Source organism: Conger conger, chromosome 2, assembly GCF_963514075.1.
Source record: "Conger conger chromosome 2, fConCon1.1, whole genome shotgun sequence".
NCBI lineage: Eukaryota > Metazoa > Chordata > Actinopteri > Anguilliformes > Congridae > Conger > Conger conger.
This window is the reverse complement of record NC_083761.1, coordinates 47,580,469-47,598,956: the sequence shown is the minus strand read 5'-3', so window position 1 is coordinate 47,598,956 and position 18,488 is coordinate 47,580,469. Positions and strand designations below refer to the sequence as shown.

General features: G+C 39.9%; 1 pseudogene; it reads left to right on the top strand.

Annotated features, from left to right (window-relative positions):
- Positions 1-16,845: 16,845 nt before the first annotated feature.
- LOC133123001 (5S ribosomal RNA) lies at positions 16,846-16,964 on the top strand (annotated as a pseudogene).
- Positions 16,965-18,488: the final 1,524 nt, after the last annotated feature.

The window sequence follows — 18,488 nt, the reverse complement described above, 5'->3', positions numbered from 1 at the left end:
TCAGGAAAAGATTATATAAGAACCAGCATTGCAGATATAGGGCTCTAGTTAATTTCTGTCTGGTGTTAACAACCATGGGTTCCTTTAAACAGTTGTCCAAGAGTCCAACAGTTCATTTCTGAATGAAGAAGGTTTATTTCCACCGAGAAGGGGAAGGCTACACAAATTCTCAATGTTTCAAACTACTTAGATTTTGGATAGAATGACCCGAGACCTGGTGAGAAGTGCTCAGAAGAACCCACACATCACTGCAAAAGAGCTGCAGTAGCAAACACATGTCTAGCTGTTCACAGGACAACAACACAACATACTTTTTTTATATATATGTATATATACATTTATTTCAGATTTTTCAATTTTTCTCCAAATTTGGTAGCCAATTGTACCCCATCTAATCCAATCAGTGTTAGCTGGGGGATACACCGCTTACACCCCATCCCTTGGTGGCCCGAAGGAGAACAACTCATGCTTGTGACTGTGATTCCGAGGTGCACAGGGTGTTGTTGTCCGCGGCGATCCGTTAACCCTGCCAAGTCCTGCCCTCTGGAACAGCGAGCCAATTACGCCACTCCACGAGAGCCAGCCAAACTTCGACAACAAACTTTAAACAACAAAGACCAATATGGCAGTACCTCCAGGAAAGACAGATGAAGGTTTTGGAATGGCCACCACAGTCCCAAGACTTGAGTATGACTGAAAATCTGTGGAGAGATCTCAAATATGGCGAACATGCAAGGAGGCCGAAGAATATTTCTGAACTAGAGGTATTCTGCCAGGAAGAATGGGGAAAAAGTCCAAAAGTGAGAATTGACTTCAATGGCTACAGGAAAGTGTTTACAAGCTGTTATAGTTGCCCGAGGACAACTATTTGCACAGAGCCTATTTTGAAACTTTGAAAAAATTTGAAGAAATGTCTCATGTTTAACACTGTATCATTTAGAGGTCAGGTTCACTTCTGTTCACCAAGATATTAATTGTAAAATGCTTTTTGACCAGGGGTGCCACATTTTTGCCCACTACTGTGAGTCAATGTGTTCCAATCATATATTTCAAAATTCAGAAGTGGAAGCCTGGACTATGTCATTATCATTGTTGACAGACACATTTCAGTGTTGAACAAGTTCGGATTTTGAACTCCAGGATAAGGATCCTCTTTACTATGCACCAGGTGCACTAACTGGTGCTATCAAGTATGTCAATCAGTGAGGAATACACTTCTTCACCAATCAGAGTCCACCTCTTGCTGGACTAAGAGTCCTATATGTGGAAATTATTTATCATCAGATGAGCGCAAAACCTAAGAGCTGTTGTGATCCTTGTGATGACTAGAGATGGACTTGAGACTAGTGATCCAAAACTGGCAGAACACATGGGGACATTATAATTTTAAAAAGTCATATTTAACCCAAACACAAGAAATAGTTTTCTTCCAACAAGAAAGAAAACTTCAGTCTTGATAGTAAGTAACGTTGTGCTCTCTTGTTGGCACATCTTTACTGTTAGAATGTACCACAGTGCAGTACACACAACAGGAACAAGTCATGCTGTCTGAAATGTTGCAGTGAAGGTTCTTTTGGCTTACTGCCATGACAAATTAAAATAAAAAATTCCAACACTCTAATTCAGTAAAATCAATGTAGTTTTCAGTGAAGAAATACTGGAAGTCACCAGTACAGTAATGCTGACGTTCATCTACCCGGTCTCATCTAATCACACCATATGTCCTCTCATGCTATACACCAGGGAAAGAATCTGATTCATCCCTGGCAATCATCAGCTGATATGCCCAGGCATCTGGCATCCATCCTCTATGTTTAATGGCACCACAAATGGGTTTTCTCTCTCTCTCTCACTCTCTCACTCTCTCACTCTCTCTGTCTCTCACTGTCTCTCACTGTCTCTCACTGTCTCTCACTGTCTCTCACTCTCTCTTTCACTTCAAACAGAACTTTGTGTATATTAGTATTATGAGCGTTTGCATGGTTTTGAATGAATTTCAATAGAGTATTTGTGGCTTCACCACAGTTTTTAATACAGATTTCTGAAAACGGTATTCAATGAGTTTTCAAAAAGTAAACTCATTATTGAAAACTGCCTGTTAGCAATTGTAAAAAACCTGTAAATGCAATTTGCACACAGTAAGATAAATTCTGCCCTTTATTGTCGATGACAAAACAGGTTCTTTATGTGACCCATTTACTGTAGTCTCCAAACTGTGTTTACGGTACCCGCATGCGAATCATCAGTCTCTCCATTAGTCCCTAACACCTCAACGCTCTTCAACACTGATGTATCGTTCTGTTATGCCCTGAAGGGGAAGAGAGGTGATGTATCTGTAAGGCAGCAATCTAAATTGGGCAGCTGCTTTTGTGACGGGCTTTTTGCTTTTTGTGTTCAAGTGCTGCCACTTACAGACAAGGAAGGGCCTGGAATTCACCATCATGTAAACTACATGCTGTTCCGCAGAATCACTTCGCTAACATGACCAGGGAGTTACAGTAGTTTAACAAATTAAACCGCCATGTATTATATGTGGGCCCATTGTTTGGGTGTCCTCTGAAAAGAAAGGAGGCCAGTTCACGGACCCAATAGAACTAATTATAGATTTTATATAGGGTTTATAAGAGCTTCTCTTCACCAACGATATGAACCTCAAAACAATGTAAAGGTGATCAACTCTGCCATTGTATTCAGGCTTGAAATAAATGTATTCATGGTATTATGTATTATGTCATACTGTTACTGCAGGCACTAGTGCTTAACTCGGCTCTCAGACTCGAGACTGGCTGGCTGGCCATAGCAGCTACAATTAATTACACATGCCTCAGGCCACAGGGAGACACTGTGACACTGTCCAGAGAAGATTGGGGTCACCACAAGATGCTTGGTAATCTGTTAGGCCTCTTGGCCATGACAATGGCCTGCCATTAACAATGAGGTGGAAGAGCTATGTTTGTGTATCCCGGACAAAATGGAACTGAAAATAGTCACAATTTGATGTGTATATCATCATCATCATGGATACAGCTCCCGCATAGTTGAGAGATCACCCTCAGCACAGTTGTAGTAAATCCAGGCACAAATGACTGGATGTTGCAGACTTATGCAAAAACATTTTTTTTTATTGTCTTGAAAAAAACTAATCATCTGTCAGACTGGGCATATACTCGAATATCAAAGGAACACAGATGCCAACTGACTATGAATAGGCTTTAGAAACTGAATTGACATAGTAGCAGTCATTTTCTGTCTTTAATTCAATTTCATTCACATTCTGCCAGACTCTAATCCAGTGTTACAAATTACATGTCCACAGGAAGGAACCAGGCCCAATTTGTGCACAGACAGCAAGCAACCAAAATGGAGTGAATGTTTCTAATTCCTCTATGTGGTATAATCATTTCTTCTTTAATATTAATATCCACTGTACAGGTCAGAGATAACGACATAGGCTGTAAAATGCTCACTCTGATTTTATACCAGAGATACAGCTCAGTGACTCTGCTGCATTGAATTCCATTCCCCCATCTTAGATCAATATTCCACTATAGTTTCTCTTCCTTTTTTTTCTGTGACCTTTTGACAAACAGCACAAAAGGGCTTTGATGATTAAGCCAATTACTGCTAATGACTCATTCAGCTTAAGTGTCTTCCTATGGTATGAAGTGTAGGGAATGATAAATGATGGCCCCAAGAAACATGATGCTGAGTCGACAAAAGAAAATGATGTGAAATGTCCGTAGGACATACAGAGAAGTTAATTAAATTGACATACAAAAACTGACCTTCAGCTTGTACGGCCCCTGACTGCAGAATCTCAATCACTGAAAAAGGTTTCCACACAAGAGATTAATGCAAAAATATTGTTAGACACTGCAGTTAAACAACTCTGTTGTTTAACTTTTCAACAGTGGAAGTCTTATTTTCTACTTGTCTCCTTCATGTTGAGGAATAATAATATAAAGGAATGCTAATTGTTCGTATTATTATTTGTTTTTTGCGGTTGGAATATGATAAAACTACAGATATGATGACAAAGGGCTAGAGCTCTTCTTTGTGCCAACAGAACCTCTGCAACCAGTTGACCAATCTACAAGTGGTCATAAAGAAGCAAAGGATTTTCAAAAATAAAAATAAAAATAACAGCTGCGCTGTCAGTCAATCTTTCCCACAAAATGATCTAGAGTAACCTTGGAACAGGTTTCTGTTCCAACTGAGCTCTTAATTAAATAGCTTCGATGAGGTGCTAATTGAATACGTGTCTGCATTTGACATCTCTTGAGTGCTGTTTAAGAAATGAAATGTTGTTGAACTTGTTTTCATTAAATGAAAATATACAAGTATTCAACATTTACTTGAGCATATTACATACAGTGTAGTCCATATGTATTTGGACAGTTATTGCTATTTTGGCTCTGTCCTCCAGCACATTGGATTTGAAATGAGACAATGAATGAGGTTAAAGCGCAGACTGTCACCTTTACTGTAATGTGAGGGTAATTTCATCCATATCGGGTCATCCATGTAGGACTTAAATAATGTTTTACACATAGTCCCCCATTTTAGGGGACCAAAGGTGATCAGACAATTGGCTTCTCAACTGTTTCTGATTTGTAAGGTGTATTCAATTGCTTCTTCATTGCAGAGATAAGAAATCTAGGTATCTAGTCTTAATTCTAAGCTGTTGATTACCTTTGGAATCTCTTAATCGCATTTGTCAACATGAGGACCAGAGTTGTGCCAATGAAAGTCAAGGAAGCCATTGTGAGGCTGAGAAATAAAAAAAATACAGTCACAGACATAAGCCAAACAAAAGGCTTCCCAAAATAAACAGTTCGGAACTGTTCGGAATAGCTATTCACAAAATAGCTAAGTCCGGAAATAGAAAGTATGACTCCTTTGGTTAAGGCACCATTGTGAGACGTGTGGACCTAATCCAGAACGTGCCAGTGATGACTATGGCCGGTAGGCCCACAGGCCAAAGTTTAATTGGCATTGCGTCATCCAGGGATCAGAGGGTTCAGCCGATGAGGGGATCTGTATTTCATTGGTCTCTAGCAACCCCTGCTGGTAGATCAGACAGCTGTGGACTGCTGGCCAAAGCTGTGCATGAAATGTCCTTCTCCGAGTCAGCTGTATGTGAGCTTGGCTGTAGGCTGAGTTGCGTGTGGGTGTCTGCTCTCACCTGAATCATCAATGCTGATTGCAGTGTGAGCACAGTTACAGTGTAATCCGTAAGTGTATAGACAGTGGTACAATTTATTTTCTTTTGGTTTCTGTACTCCAGGAATGTAATTCCTATACAGATCACCCAATATGGATGTAAATACCCTGAAATTAAAGGTGACAGTCTTTATAATAATAGAATTATCAAATAGAAATTTCAAATCCAATGTGTTGGAGTACACTGCCAAAAGAACAGAAATTGTACCACTGTCCAAATACTTAGACTGCACTGCATAAATAGTTAATTGGACATTCAAAATTAGGGTAGGAATTGGAAAATTTAAATAAAATTAAAGTTGAAGCAAAAAAAGGTACATTCATTTTCAGATCAGCAGGGGTGAGAGGAAGCATCTTGGCCTCCAGGATAATACATTGGTGTCTCCTCCAATAAACGATGGTTTATTAGCGTTTTCACAGCCTCCGTCTGTAAAACTTAAACCAACAAAGAATGTTTTGTGATCTGAAATGCTCCAGATTAACAATAAAAAATTATTGCAGTGAGTTGAACAAATTATGATGATACAAGTTTGTTAATATGTTAAACGTTATGTGAGGAAGATATGAAAAGAACTACCACTCTACCACTGCTGGTACCCTTTAACATTATTTTGAATTTTGTAAAACAAAAAAATATTTGTTTGCACTTCGTTTTAGTCTCAACTGCTAAAATAAGCAAGTGATAATTTTGTTTTTACATTACTGGTATAATTAATATTATTCCACAATTAGAAAGACCTGTCTATTAACATTTAATGTTTGCTTTATTTTTATTTATTTATTTGGCACACGAACATACAAGATCTCCATAATGTATCCATATGTTTTTCAATATCTTAAAGGTTTCTCCTTGAAGAAACATTAATTAAAATTTTCTTTGGTAATTACATTACTGGCGCCATTTAAATATTGTTCCACAATTTGTTTATTCCTGTCTATTAACATCCAATGTCTGCTTTAATTTTGTCAATTTATTTAGCACACTAACATACAGTACAATATCTCCCTAATGCATTTAATATAGAGGTAGATCTATGTAAGTCACATCATACATATAAATAATGTATGTGTTAGTCATTTTAAAGTTGATTCTCCATTTAAGAACAGAATAACAATGTTAACTATGCATGACTGTATGATGGTCCTCCTCCAAGAGAGTTTCTCTTCTAAAACATGCATGAAGATTTGCTATTTTTTTTGGCCAAACCATAAAATGGTAAATATACAGGAAGAGTTCAGGAGTAATGACAAAGACTTTTGGCAGCAAAATTCTGCGTCAGAAGGGCAGTAATATTTTTATAATTTTAAAATATTTTTGTTTATTAAAGTTATTGAATTCCAAACGTGGTTGGAACGAAAAACCAGCATATACAGGGGGTCCCCAGGATCGAATTGGGGAAGCACTGGATTAGACTAAGCAGGGGACAATCCATCCAGTGTAACTTTTGTGTACATTCTCTAACATAAATTAGTTTTGTCTCAAATTTCTGAATGGTACAAGCCTCTTCTTTAATTTAAGTCTTCAACCATGTGTGTGCAGTAAACATTTTTTGAGATATTGACTCTAGCTGACTAGTTTTGTAAGGACTACTAGTACAAAATAGGTGGAAATTGCTCTCTGGGGGAGCAAAGTCGAAAGTGTTAAAGCATGGAAAAAGAACTCCTGGCAGGGCCCTGACACCCCATAAATATCAATGTATTTCGGTGTCCCTCCATTGACAACTCTGCAGGAGGTAGGGCCCATAGATCACAGGCCTAGATTAGGGTATCTCTGACTTTTATATTAGGACAGCAGCATTCTTAGAACAATATAATGCCCTGTTCCTCGAAGGCCATAATCTACACATATCATATCTTACATGGCCTCACGCAAGGACCCAACAGCAGTGCGGATCTTATCGTGCAACCACCAACCTTCTGGGTCCCAGCCTTGCATCTTAGCCACTAGGCTACAGGCTGCCCCAGTACATGGCACGCTTGTAGCCAAAAGTAAAGTGCAACCATTAAAAACACCTTGGTTGCTTGGCTAGCAGTATATTTGTGGTCATTGTCCTGCTGCAAGGATAGATGCTATCCAATGAGTTCTGAGTCATTTACATTTACTTAGAGGCAAACTCTAACTGTGCTGTTCTATTCCTGAGGCTTACCAGTGGTTTGCATCGACCCTCTGAGGTTATGCTGGTGTTTATGGTACTCTTTGATATATATATAGTATGGCTACATCCTCGTTCATGATCTATTCAACAGTTGAAAAATTTTTTATTCACAAAAAGTATTCCAGTACAATCATGCACTTTGACACACTTAATGTGTACGCTATGCCTATAATTAATTGTATTGCTGTCCTCTGGCCTGCTTTACTGACATTGCACATTTCTTTGGTCCTCATGTTGAGAGACAACTGTAACGGTTTGTTAACTTTATTTAGCATGAACTACTGATGCAATGACACACAGGAGGCCAAGAAACCCATTTTCCCGTTACATTTTGTGCCATAAAATGGGGAACCTACTGTATGCATAAAAGCGGATATAATTCCCACAAGGATCACCAAATATGGATGTAAACACCCTATGAATTTTGGTCCCATAGAGAGTCGGAGAGTCGGAGAGTCTTGGCCGCGCCTGGTGGTGGAGAGAGCACACGCACCTGGTCGCATTAATTAATCAACCCAGGTGTTTAAAGTGTGCTCATTTCCACAGGATGAGTCACTTATCCGATGTAGGTTTTATTTTATTTTATACTGAAAAGGAGTTGCTCGGTTTCGCTTTCTTTTGCCTTTATTGTGTTAGTTTATTATTTTTGCCTGGAACCCAGAGCAAAGACTTATTATTTATTTTGTGTTGGTGTGGGCCCTCTCTCTCTCCATGTGGCACACAACTGGGAAAATTCCAGAAGTGCTGCATCTCCCTCCCTGGGGAGTCACACGGCATGTGACACACCCTCAAAAAAAAGTTCACAGTCTGCACTTTATTGTTCTATTTCTAATCGAATTAGCTGGAGTACAGAGCCAAAACAAAACAAATCGTGCCACTGATCCAGGTTTTAAAACTACACAATAAGCAGTGAAATATTCAGTGCACTTTACCTTGTAATTTCCTACCTTCTCTGTTCTGTATGGAGGAATAGTTATACTAATAATAACACATGCATTGAAAACAAAAATGTTTAAATATTGGAATTGGCATGGGCCCTTATGTTTCTCTCAGTGCGTCCCTAATCAAAGGTTTTGCCATTACACATTGTCTCTCCTGTGTAGCATAGTATAATGAAAGTATATGAAATAAATCCTGATCTGGAAAATACCATTTTTGGGTTGGAGCCAAATACCAGAAGGCAAACTGTCTTGGAACAGTGCACACTGCCTTGTCTGCGCGAAAAAAGTAATTACTGACAATTTATATGTTCTTATCATCTCGGTGTCCTGATATGGTTTAATCAACACAACGAAACCAAGAATCATCAAGCTGAAGCCTGCATGGGCACATCCTACATGCTCTGCCATGAAATTCCAGTCTGTGCACCTTAAGTATAACAGGTTCCTCATTTTCACCTTGCAGTCTAGATTTACATGCCCACAAGAAGATAAATAAGGCAAGTAGCAGCTGTAACAATGCCAGCAATTGGGTAGCAAGAATATACACTCAGTGAGTATTTTACTAGGCTGCTGTAGCCTATCCACTTAGAGGTTTGATGCATTGTGTGTTTAGAGATGCTCTTCTGCATACCACTGTTGTAATGTGTGGTTATTTGCCTACATGTCACCTTCCTGTCAGCTTTGGTCTGGCCATTCTGCTTTGACATCTCTCACTGCAAGTGGCATTTCTGCCTGCAGAACTGCTGTTCACTGGATGTTTTTCTGCAAACTCTAGAGACTTTGTGTTTATAAATCACAGGAGATCAGCCATTTCTAAGATACTCAAACCACTCTGTCTGGCATCAACAATCGCTTAGATCACATTTTTTCTGATGGTTGATGTGAATATTAACTGAAACAGATCCATATCTGCATGGTTTAATGCAGTGCACTGCTGCCACACGATAATGGCATGAATAAGTAGGTGTGCAGGTGTTCCTATTAAAGTGCTCAGTGAGTGTACAGTCATCCTATGCTTTATAACGGCAAAAATGTCAGTTATCAACAGTCTGGACAGGGGTTGACCCAGGTTTAACACAGAGTAATGATTCTGCACCAGATGCACAATACAAGAAGTGGGTTATTTCGGTCAATAAAAAAAGTAGATGTTATGAACGCATGCAGCAAGTATTTTCAGTCAGCAGTGTTCTTCATCTTTATAAAAGTTGATCTCTAAGGGCTGGATTTATCATACTGTACTGCCTATTAACTAAATTTTGCTATTATATGTATGTAACTGACAATAGTTAATTATTAATGTTGTGGAATTGCAGTTTTTATATCATGGTTACATTATGCCATTCCTTAGTTAATTATACCAGTTGTGTAAACAGAGTACAATATCATAACCACTTCAATTAAATTCCTCTTTCACAAACAAAGTCCCCCTGCCCACACAGTGCAGTAGTTATTTACCATAAGGAGGGAAGCAGCTAATTACAGAGCTCCATTGCAGTTGATGCTGGTTTGGCAGATTCATAAACACAGCCACAGTCTCTGCAGAAATGATAAGCCCGACAAGCCTCCAGCCTACTAGAACAAATTACTTTTGCTCTACACTTATAGAATTGTAAATCAAAAATTATGTGCAATAATATATGTTATGCAGCCTCTGAAGCTTATGGGTGAGTGCATCAAAATCTGCTTTGTTAAATGACAAGAAAGAATGATACCAATGACAGGTCTTACATGTTATAGATTATTAGTGTTCATAATTTGCATTTGTATAAATATTTACATCTGTATGTACAGTATGTCTACGTGAATGCGAGTCTGTGAGTGTATGCTAGCATCAGTTATATATTGTATTAATCACAAAAATGTGAAATATTTGCCTTTGCTGAAAGCCTCAAGAGAAAATTTAGGTGATCAGCCCTAACACTAACATTAGCCTGCTCTCCATTAAGGTATCCATACAGATCTATCAACTCTTACAGCCATGTGTAATCTACTAAATGTCTAACATGTGCTCACCACTGGGCAGATTGTTTAAGATTCAAAGCTTTGAAATAATTCATCTTAAGAGTAGTGCACTGTAAAATGTATTGCCAATTTAGCATATTAGAGACAATATACTTATTTTGGACTTCTAAACTGAACTTTTTTGAACTTTTTTTTGAGGGTGTGTCACATGTGCCGTGTGACTCCCCAGGGAGGGAGATGCAGCACTTCTGGAATTTTCCCAGTTGTGTGCCACATGGAGAGAGAGAGGGCCCACACCAACACAAAATAAATAATAAGTCTTTGCTCTGGGTTCCAGGCAAAAATAATAAACTAACACAATAAAGGCAAAAGAAAGCGAAACCGAGCAACTCCTTTTCAGTATAAAATAAAATAAAACCTACATCGGATAAGTGACTCATCCTGTGGAAATGAGCACACTTTAAACACCTGGGTTGATTAATTAATGCGACCATGAGAGAGTTCTAAAGCATGCTTTATTTCCAACACGTATATGTGTCCTATTTCCGAGCTTGTATCACTCTTTCAACATAGCTTGCCCACAAACTGTGTTGGTATGTAGCATACAATTTTTTTAAACTAGTGTGATTAATTTATATATCCATTATATTTGCATTAAAATGTATATTGTAGAATATAGAGAGTATATTGCTATGATCTATGATCTAAAGCAAATTTTTAAACGGTATCCATAGCACAGAAATGCCGGTTGCCTTTGTTATACCTGCAAAATAGCATTGAGATTGGTTTTGAAATGTGTTAATGAGAGATGTCAGAGGAGAAGGGCCAGACTAGTCAAATCTGACAGGAAGGTGACAGTAACACAAATAACCATGCATTACATCAGTGGTATACAGAAGAGCATCTCTGAACACAAAATGCGTCAAACCAAGTGGACAGACTACAGCAGAACTCATCCAAAAAATAAGCCTCATAAATACCTAATAAAGAGCTCACTGAGTGTATTTATGTTTTATATATTTTCTTCTGTTCTCATTACAGCAAGTCACATCAACTAGCTGCCACATCAACGCACATTAAATTATTGCCATTCTATGATGACATAGTATGTCATACTTTTTGCTCATATACTAAAACTGCCTTATGTATGCCAAATGATAGTATACATGTATAGTGTGTAATGTTTGATTTCAGATGCAGCCAATGAGTTGCTGATCCCTGTCTAAGCAGTCTTAGAAGCTGCCAGACACCCTGCTGTGATGTGAGGTAGAGGGGTGGCTGACCCTCCCTCTCCACCAAAGCATGTGCCCTGCCAATCCTACTAAGCTCAGGCCTGAATCTCACATCTACAAAGCATCTGATTCTGGCTCTGAAATCTCCAAGTTCAAGGAATAAAAGCATAGCGAATAAGCCGCACCAGATTTTAGTTTCAGTGCTGTCACATTTCTGCAAAGGTGCAATGAAGCAAGACTTTCTAGCCTCCAACTGTCAACCAAGATGGCTATTTAAAATAATTTTCTGCAGCGAGAATTAAGCACTGAATTTGTTTTTATAACATTAGCATTCAGAGACGCTTTAGAAGCAGTATAGCAGTATTAACCCTTGGTGACATCAAAATATACTCATGTTGCACTTCACATGTGCTCGTGCTCGTCCTCCCTCTCCAACTCATTCATACTGTAGTTGCAAAAACAGTTTCATTGGCTTGAACTCCAACACATTTACCTTGCAATTTCATGAAAAAAGCTGTTTTCAAGCGTGTCTCCAATGGTTGCAAACCGCAGAGAATTCTTCCAGAATCTCAGTAAACATCTTAGTCTGTGAACCATTGCAGATGACCTACTTCTTGACTAGAAATTTTATTGACAGCTCATTGAATTCCACGGTCTCCCTGCATGTGATAGCTGCTCTGCGTGGGAGAGAAACATTTCCACAGTCTGTTCACTGTAATTAAAATTGTAACAATGAAAATGAAAAGGAAATCCTTACATGTGCATCTTTGCATAATTCCAGGGGAAAGGCACATACAGGATGAGATTCATATGTCATTTCTGTTGCAGTTTTTACTGACAAGAATGTGCCGGAACAGAGCTCTATGCTCTATCCATCCCAGTTTAAATTAACACAAGCAGTGAGAGTGGATTTTGTGCATCACATTTGTGGCGTAGGGACAAGGCACTGACACCCACACACTTCATAGAAAAGTAAAGGTGATTTATTATTTCCGATGTCAGCCATTTATTTTACCAGCCATGTCCAGGCAAACATGCGTGACTAAATATAGCTTTATTTTAGACAATTTATCTGGATAACTGTAAAAAAGCACATCCTGACTGCTGACTTCCATCAGATGTTGTGATAGAGACATCAAAACCACAGTCCTCAAAGAGCAGGAAAATCTACCGTACACCATCACTGCGTCAGAATATATTAATGAATTACTTCAAATATTGAATTTTCCCTTTCACGTGTAATAGGACTTGACAGGTGACTATTGATCCCTTGCAGCTTGATTTCTGGAAATGCCATAACTACAAGTGATTCTCATTAATTCAAACTCAACACACCAATTTACTCTGTAAAGGGAATGCATAAAACACCTGGCTCAGGCTGGCTTCTGAGCATAACTCATTAGTACACAGTCGAGCATTTCCCCTACCACCAGGCAGGCGGTGTCACTGCCATTCCGTAACAACACAACAGCACCTGGACTTTAAATGAGCTTGAACAAAGGGGCCTTTTCCAATGTTCATTAGATGCGATCATCATTACAGAAGACAAAATTACACAAATGGAAATTGTAAAAGAAGGTGAAATGTAGGGCACTGAAATGAAGATTTCGAGAGAAGATATTACTGGATAGTACCTCTGGTCATCCAGACCAGCCCTTCGTTTACTGGATGCTACACTGGTCAGCTGGGAAGAATGGTTTACTCACGTGCAGTATGAGGAGAACCATTGATTGCTTACTCAACCTGGTTGAGCCAATGTGGATATTAAATTTAAAACATATATTAATTTAGAAAACCTTCCTTATTGATACCATACTGCATTAAAATTCAATTCCGAAGGTATTTAAGGCTTTAAATTTAATATTGACGTTGGAAGCATTTTCGTCTTTGTTCTCTTTCCTTCAGGGAAACTCGGCAGGTCACTTGGTGTGTGTGTGGCATGGGTTGTGAGACCAGCTTGGCTCACTAGGCTAGCAGTATAGTAGGATGTAGTAGTATACACTCACCGAGCACTTTATTAGGCACATTTTTACTTTATTACATCTACTTACTCATGTGATTATCTAATCAGCCAATTGTGTGGCAGGAGTGCAATGCATACAATCATGTAGATACGGGTCAGGAGCTACAGTTAATGTTCACATCAACCATCAGAATGTGGAAAAAAACTGCTGATCTCCTGGGATTAGTCTCTAGAGTTTGCAAAGAATGGTGCAAAAAAACAAAAATCCAGTGAGCAGCAGTTCTGTTAATGAGAGGCATCCGAGGAGAACGGCCTGACAGGAAGGTGACAGTAATGCAAATAACCACACAGTGGTGTGCAGAAAAGCATTTCTGAACACACAACGCATCATAACTCTAAGTGGATAGGCTACAGAAGTAGAAGTTTAAAAAATAAGTCTAATAAATACCTAATAAAGTGTTTCTTTTATGAAACCTAATATGTTTCTCAGTAAGCAGTGCTACAATGGTAATTGTAACTAACCGGAGAGCCAACCAGCTAACAGGACAATTACTGGTAAATCAACTCCTCTGTTTACTTTTTTGAGAATTGCATACTGTATAGCCTGGTCAATTCTCCTTTGCAATTTCTTTACCTGCCCCCAAATACCACAATTTGTGTCCTCTTTGGGATTATTATTATTAATGAAAAAAACAATGAGTGGAGAAGCCAGGTATTGTTCAGAATGCAAGGTAAGAGCTCCCTCACACCCCCTTCTTGACCACGTCTTTAATCTCTCAAGAGACACTGCAGTGCACCAAGAAGATGGACAGCTCAAAGAGATTACATCCCAGCCAAATGAATGAGTAATCCTGATTTTCCCAAAGGTTACATCATATTTCACACCTGTCATCGGTCAAATAATTATGATTGTGTGAGTTTGTTTTTTTTTTGTGGGAGAATGGAGGTAGGTGGGTGTTCAACTGCACAATTGAGTTTTGAAGGTTCGAATGGTGAAATGAATAGTGCGCACATATCTCCTGTACCAGGAGATGTCCTAATCTGACCTGTGACTGACGATTCCATTTGCTCATGACAAATGATCTTTTTTTAAAATGCCAGCGATCAATAGGCGAGAAGGTAATTTTCACATGGAGAAGAGCTCTCGGTAATAAACAGCAAAGTCTCCTTAACTTGTGCGTCCGCCAGTCTCTTTGACACAGCAGGTAAGAACAAAGCTGACACATCACAGCATTCACTTCATTCGAGGGGGGGATGTGGTAGGAACTCATAAGCTGCCATCTCCCTGTAAAGATAAGGCGACTTCGGGAATGAAGAGAAGGAATCGCAAGCAAGCACTGTTCATTTGTGAAAGCATAATGTTACAAATCCCTCTGTATTGGGAAATGTATAGATCAAATGAAGCCTATAAGGTACTGGCCGAACCATAATGCTCCTAATGCTCCTAAGGTGTGTGCTGTGAGCCTAATGGAAAAGGGAAAAAAACCACAAGGGCATGGGACATATCCACCATTTCCACAGATGACTCACCTCTGTTGGAAGAGAGCCCCCAATCCTTGCCTGGGCCGGCCCAATCACTCTGACTTTCGAGGCAGCATGCTCTTTTGCTTTTGGTAATTGAATTATTACTGGATATAAAAAATAATCAAAAGAAAAACCAAGCAAAGCTGAATCCTTGGGCGCAGATGATGACCGTGGGAATACTAAGTGCGGAAATCTTGCCTCCAAGTTGTTGACGACGTGCAGCAACAAAATTATGTAGTCCTCGAAGGATAAAATGTCATTCAATACTCCTCTACAATTATGTTGATTCCTTCAGCAGCTCGCCTTCAGTGTGAGGCCTGGTTCTAGCTATAGCAGACGCGGACATCCAATTTAGGGGTCCCACTCTCAGACCGCCAGGTATGATTCTAAAGTATGAAACATCTCAATTTATAGTAGAATAATTTACAATGTTGAATTGATAGTTCCTTTTCTGAATTTATTTATTTATTATATTTCAATGGAGGATACTTCAAATGCAGATGTTTTTGCACACCCTGTTGGATTTACAATGGTAGTTATCAGTTATCTAAAAACAAGAAAATACAATTGAAGTAAGTCCAATACAATGTTTCCGGAGGTTACAGCATATATTGACCAGATTAATTTTAGGTTTATTCACAATTATAAGTATTAAATCATATACTGTGGCAGCACATAACAGCAATAAAGATGACCAGAACCATGGAGATGCATTTAACCCAACAATGCCGGAATGGGTAGTGCTACTAGCCATAGACTGATAGACGTGACAAACCTTGGTGGTTTCCCCGCTTAGTTACAGTTGCTATGTCGTCAAGCTGTTGTCATGAAAGAGTGCAGACTCGACATGATTTCACATACAGATTAACACTGATATCATATTGAAATTAACAGTGTTTTTAGTTTTTCTATTTATAATGGCATATGTTAATAATAAACACTATTAACACTTATCCTCATTCACTATGTAGTCTACATGTAGTAGTTTTAACAAATATACAAGCTTACATTTTTATGATAGATTTAGGCAGCTAGTTAATTCGGTTGTTCTCTGATCTTTGATCTGCAGCTTTCTACACTTCCCATGGAGCGGTCTAAAGTCGGCTACATTATTGCTCAGCGGCAAAGCATGAGAGTGGGGACTCTAATGCTGATGAATAGCTTCATGCAATTTTCATTGGAAATGAAAAAAGTTTTTGGCCAGGCGGCTGTGGGTCATGCTGCAGCACTCCTGGTGCTACGTCAAGGGAAGTTCTGTCTCAGAGTTTTCCATTGACTTTGCCTCTATGGGCTGGATTACCCTGGCGTTATATGACGTTTTTCTCTACGGACTTTCCGATACTATTAAAGACAAACTCACCACATGCGAGCTTCCTCAGACTCTGGACAGCTTAATTGACCTGGCTATCCCTGTAGATTCCCAACTGCCGACCGACTCACTTCCTGCTTTTCACCCCCGCTCCAGCAAAACTCCTCGGTTTGATTTAAACACTCCTAATCAAAATGGATCATCTGCAGAAATGCTTTGATAAACAGTTGTCTCTATATTGTAGCGGTCCTGGAAATGCTGTAGCTCGGTGTCCAGTTAAAGAGAAAGCCTGTCAGTAAGCAAGAGGGTTCTGATGGGAGCCTACCAGGAGTTCTAGCCTTGAACTCTGCCCCCTCAAACTCTCATTCCATATTTAATTTACTGTAAAGGAACTACACCGGCTGTACGGGTACGGATCAAAACTTTCAATGGTGCTTCACTGGCAGAGGTCGACCACGTCACTGCTCCTGTGGGAATTTAGTCTCAGGGAACCACCAGAAGGAGATCTCATTTTCATCATGAATTCGCCTCACGTTCCTGTGGCCACACCGCGCTGAGAACGCCCGATCTCGTCTAATCTCGGAAGCTAAGCAACGTCGGGCCTGGTTAGTACTTGGATGGGAGACCGCCTGAGAATGCCAGGTGCTGTGAGCACAGGCTCTGACTTCCGGGGCGCTGCACTGTGGCAACCTGCGGTGTTTTTCATGTTGGCGTGTTCTGTCATGTTTTGTCGTCCTTCGTGTGTTTTATGCACTTTTACTGCAGTTTTTACGACTCGACCTGTTGTGTATTACCATGGCTTTGCCTGCATGGATTATCGGACTTGCCCTGCTGATTTTAAGCTCCTATTTTATTCAAGGACTCAATCACGGTAACGCTGCGGGCAGCGCTGCAATTAAATACACTAGAGACTTCCTATTACAGTGTAAATCTAAAGCTCCGGTCAACCTAAAAGTTGACTCAATACCAAGCTTTTTGCGGACTCACTTTCACACACAATCCAAACGAAAACGGGGGAGGAAAGGCGGAATCAGACAGAGACTGACAAGAATGAAGAACAAACTTCCCCTGCCCACCTGCTTGCTGATCAACGCCCGGTCCCTGAGGGAGAAAACAGATGAATTGACAGCAAATCTCCACCACCTCCACGAGTACCGGACTGCCTGTGTGATGGCGATCACGGAGACGTTGTTAGATAGTCAAGCCCCGTCCAGTGAGGCGGAGCCGGCCGGTTTTATCGCATACAGAATGGACCGGGACTCCAGCCATTCTATCAACCATTCTATCTTCCTCGGGAGTTTCCACAACTGTTCTTCACCGTAGTGTATATCCATCCCCAAGCAAACACTGCCAAAGCATCAGGCGATCTATAATCTCTCTCAGAAACTTGAAACCATGTCTCCAGATGCTCCAAAATTTATTTTAGGTGATTTTAATAACTGCTCCTTGCAAAATAGTCTACACACTTACTATCAATATGTGAAGTGCCAAACGAGAAAAAACACGAGAAAAGACCCTGGACATGTGTTATGGCACTGTAAAGGGTGCCTACTCTGCCTCCTCCCTGCCTCCACTGGGGGCATCAGATCACAATGTGGTGTACCTCCGACCAGCATATCAGAGGCTCCTGAAGAGGGAGAAACCCCAGGTCAAGACTGTGAAGATCTGAAATGAGGACAGCATCTCTTGTCTGCAGGGCTGTTTCGACTGCACCTCATGGGAGGTTTTTAACTGTCCAGACTTGAACGAACAGACCGACGTGATTTCAGACTATATACAGTTTTGTGTAGATTCAGTGGTACCCACTAATACATTTAAGACGTTTTCTAATAATAAGCCCCGGGTATCGAAAAAACTGAAGCACCTTTTAAATAAAAAGAAACTGGCCCACACTCAAAACAATGCGACAGCCATGAGAGACATACAAAGGGAAATTAAGAGACAAATTAAGATAGACAAGAACATTTACAAGCAAAAAGTGGAGGACAATATGGCCCTGAGCAACCCCAGACATGCATGGCAGGGCATCAAAGCCATGACTAGCGCTCCCCATAAGGGCAGAGGAAAGCTCCACGCAGGACTGGAGGGTGCAGAGGGGCAGGACATAGCTAATCAGCTTAATGCATTCTTCTCTAGATTTGAATGTGATAGCACTGCTGAGACTGAACAGGTTAAGTC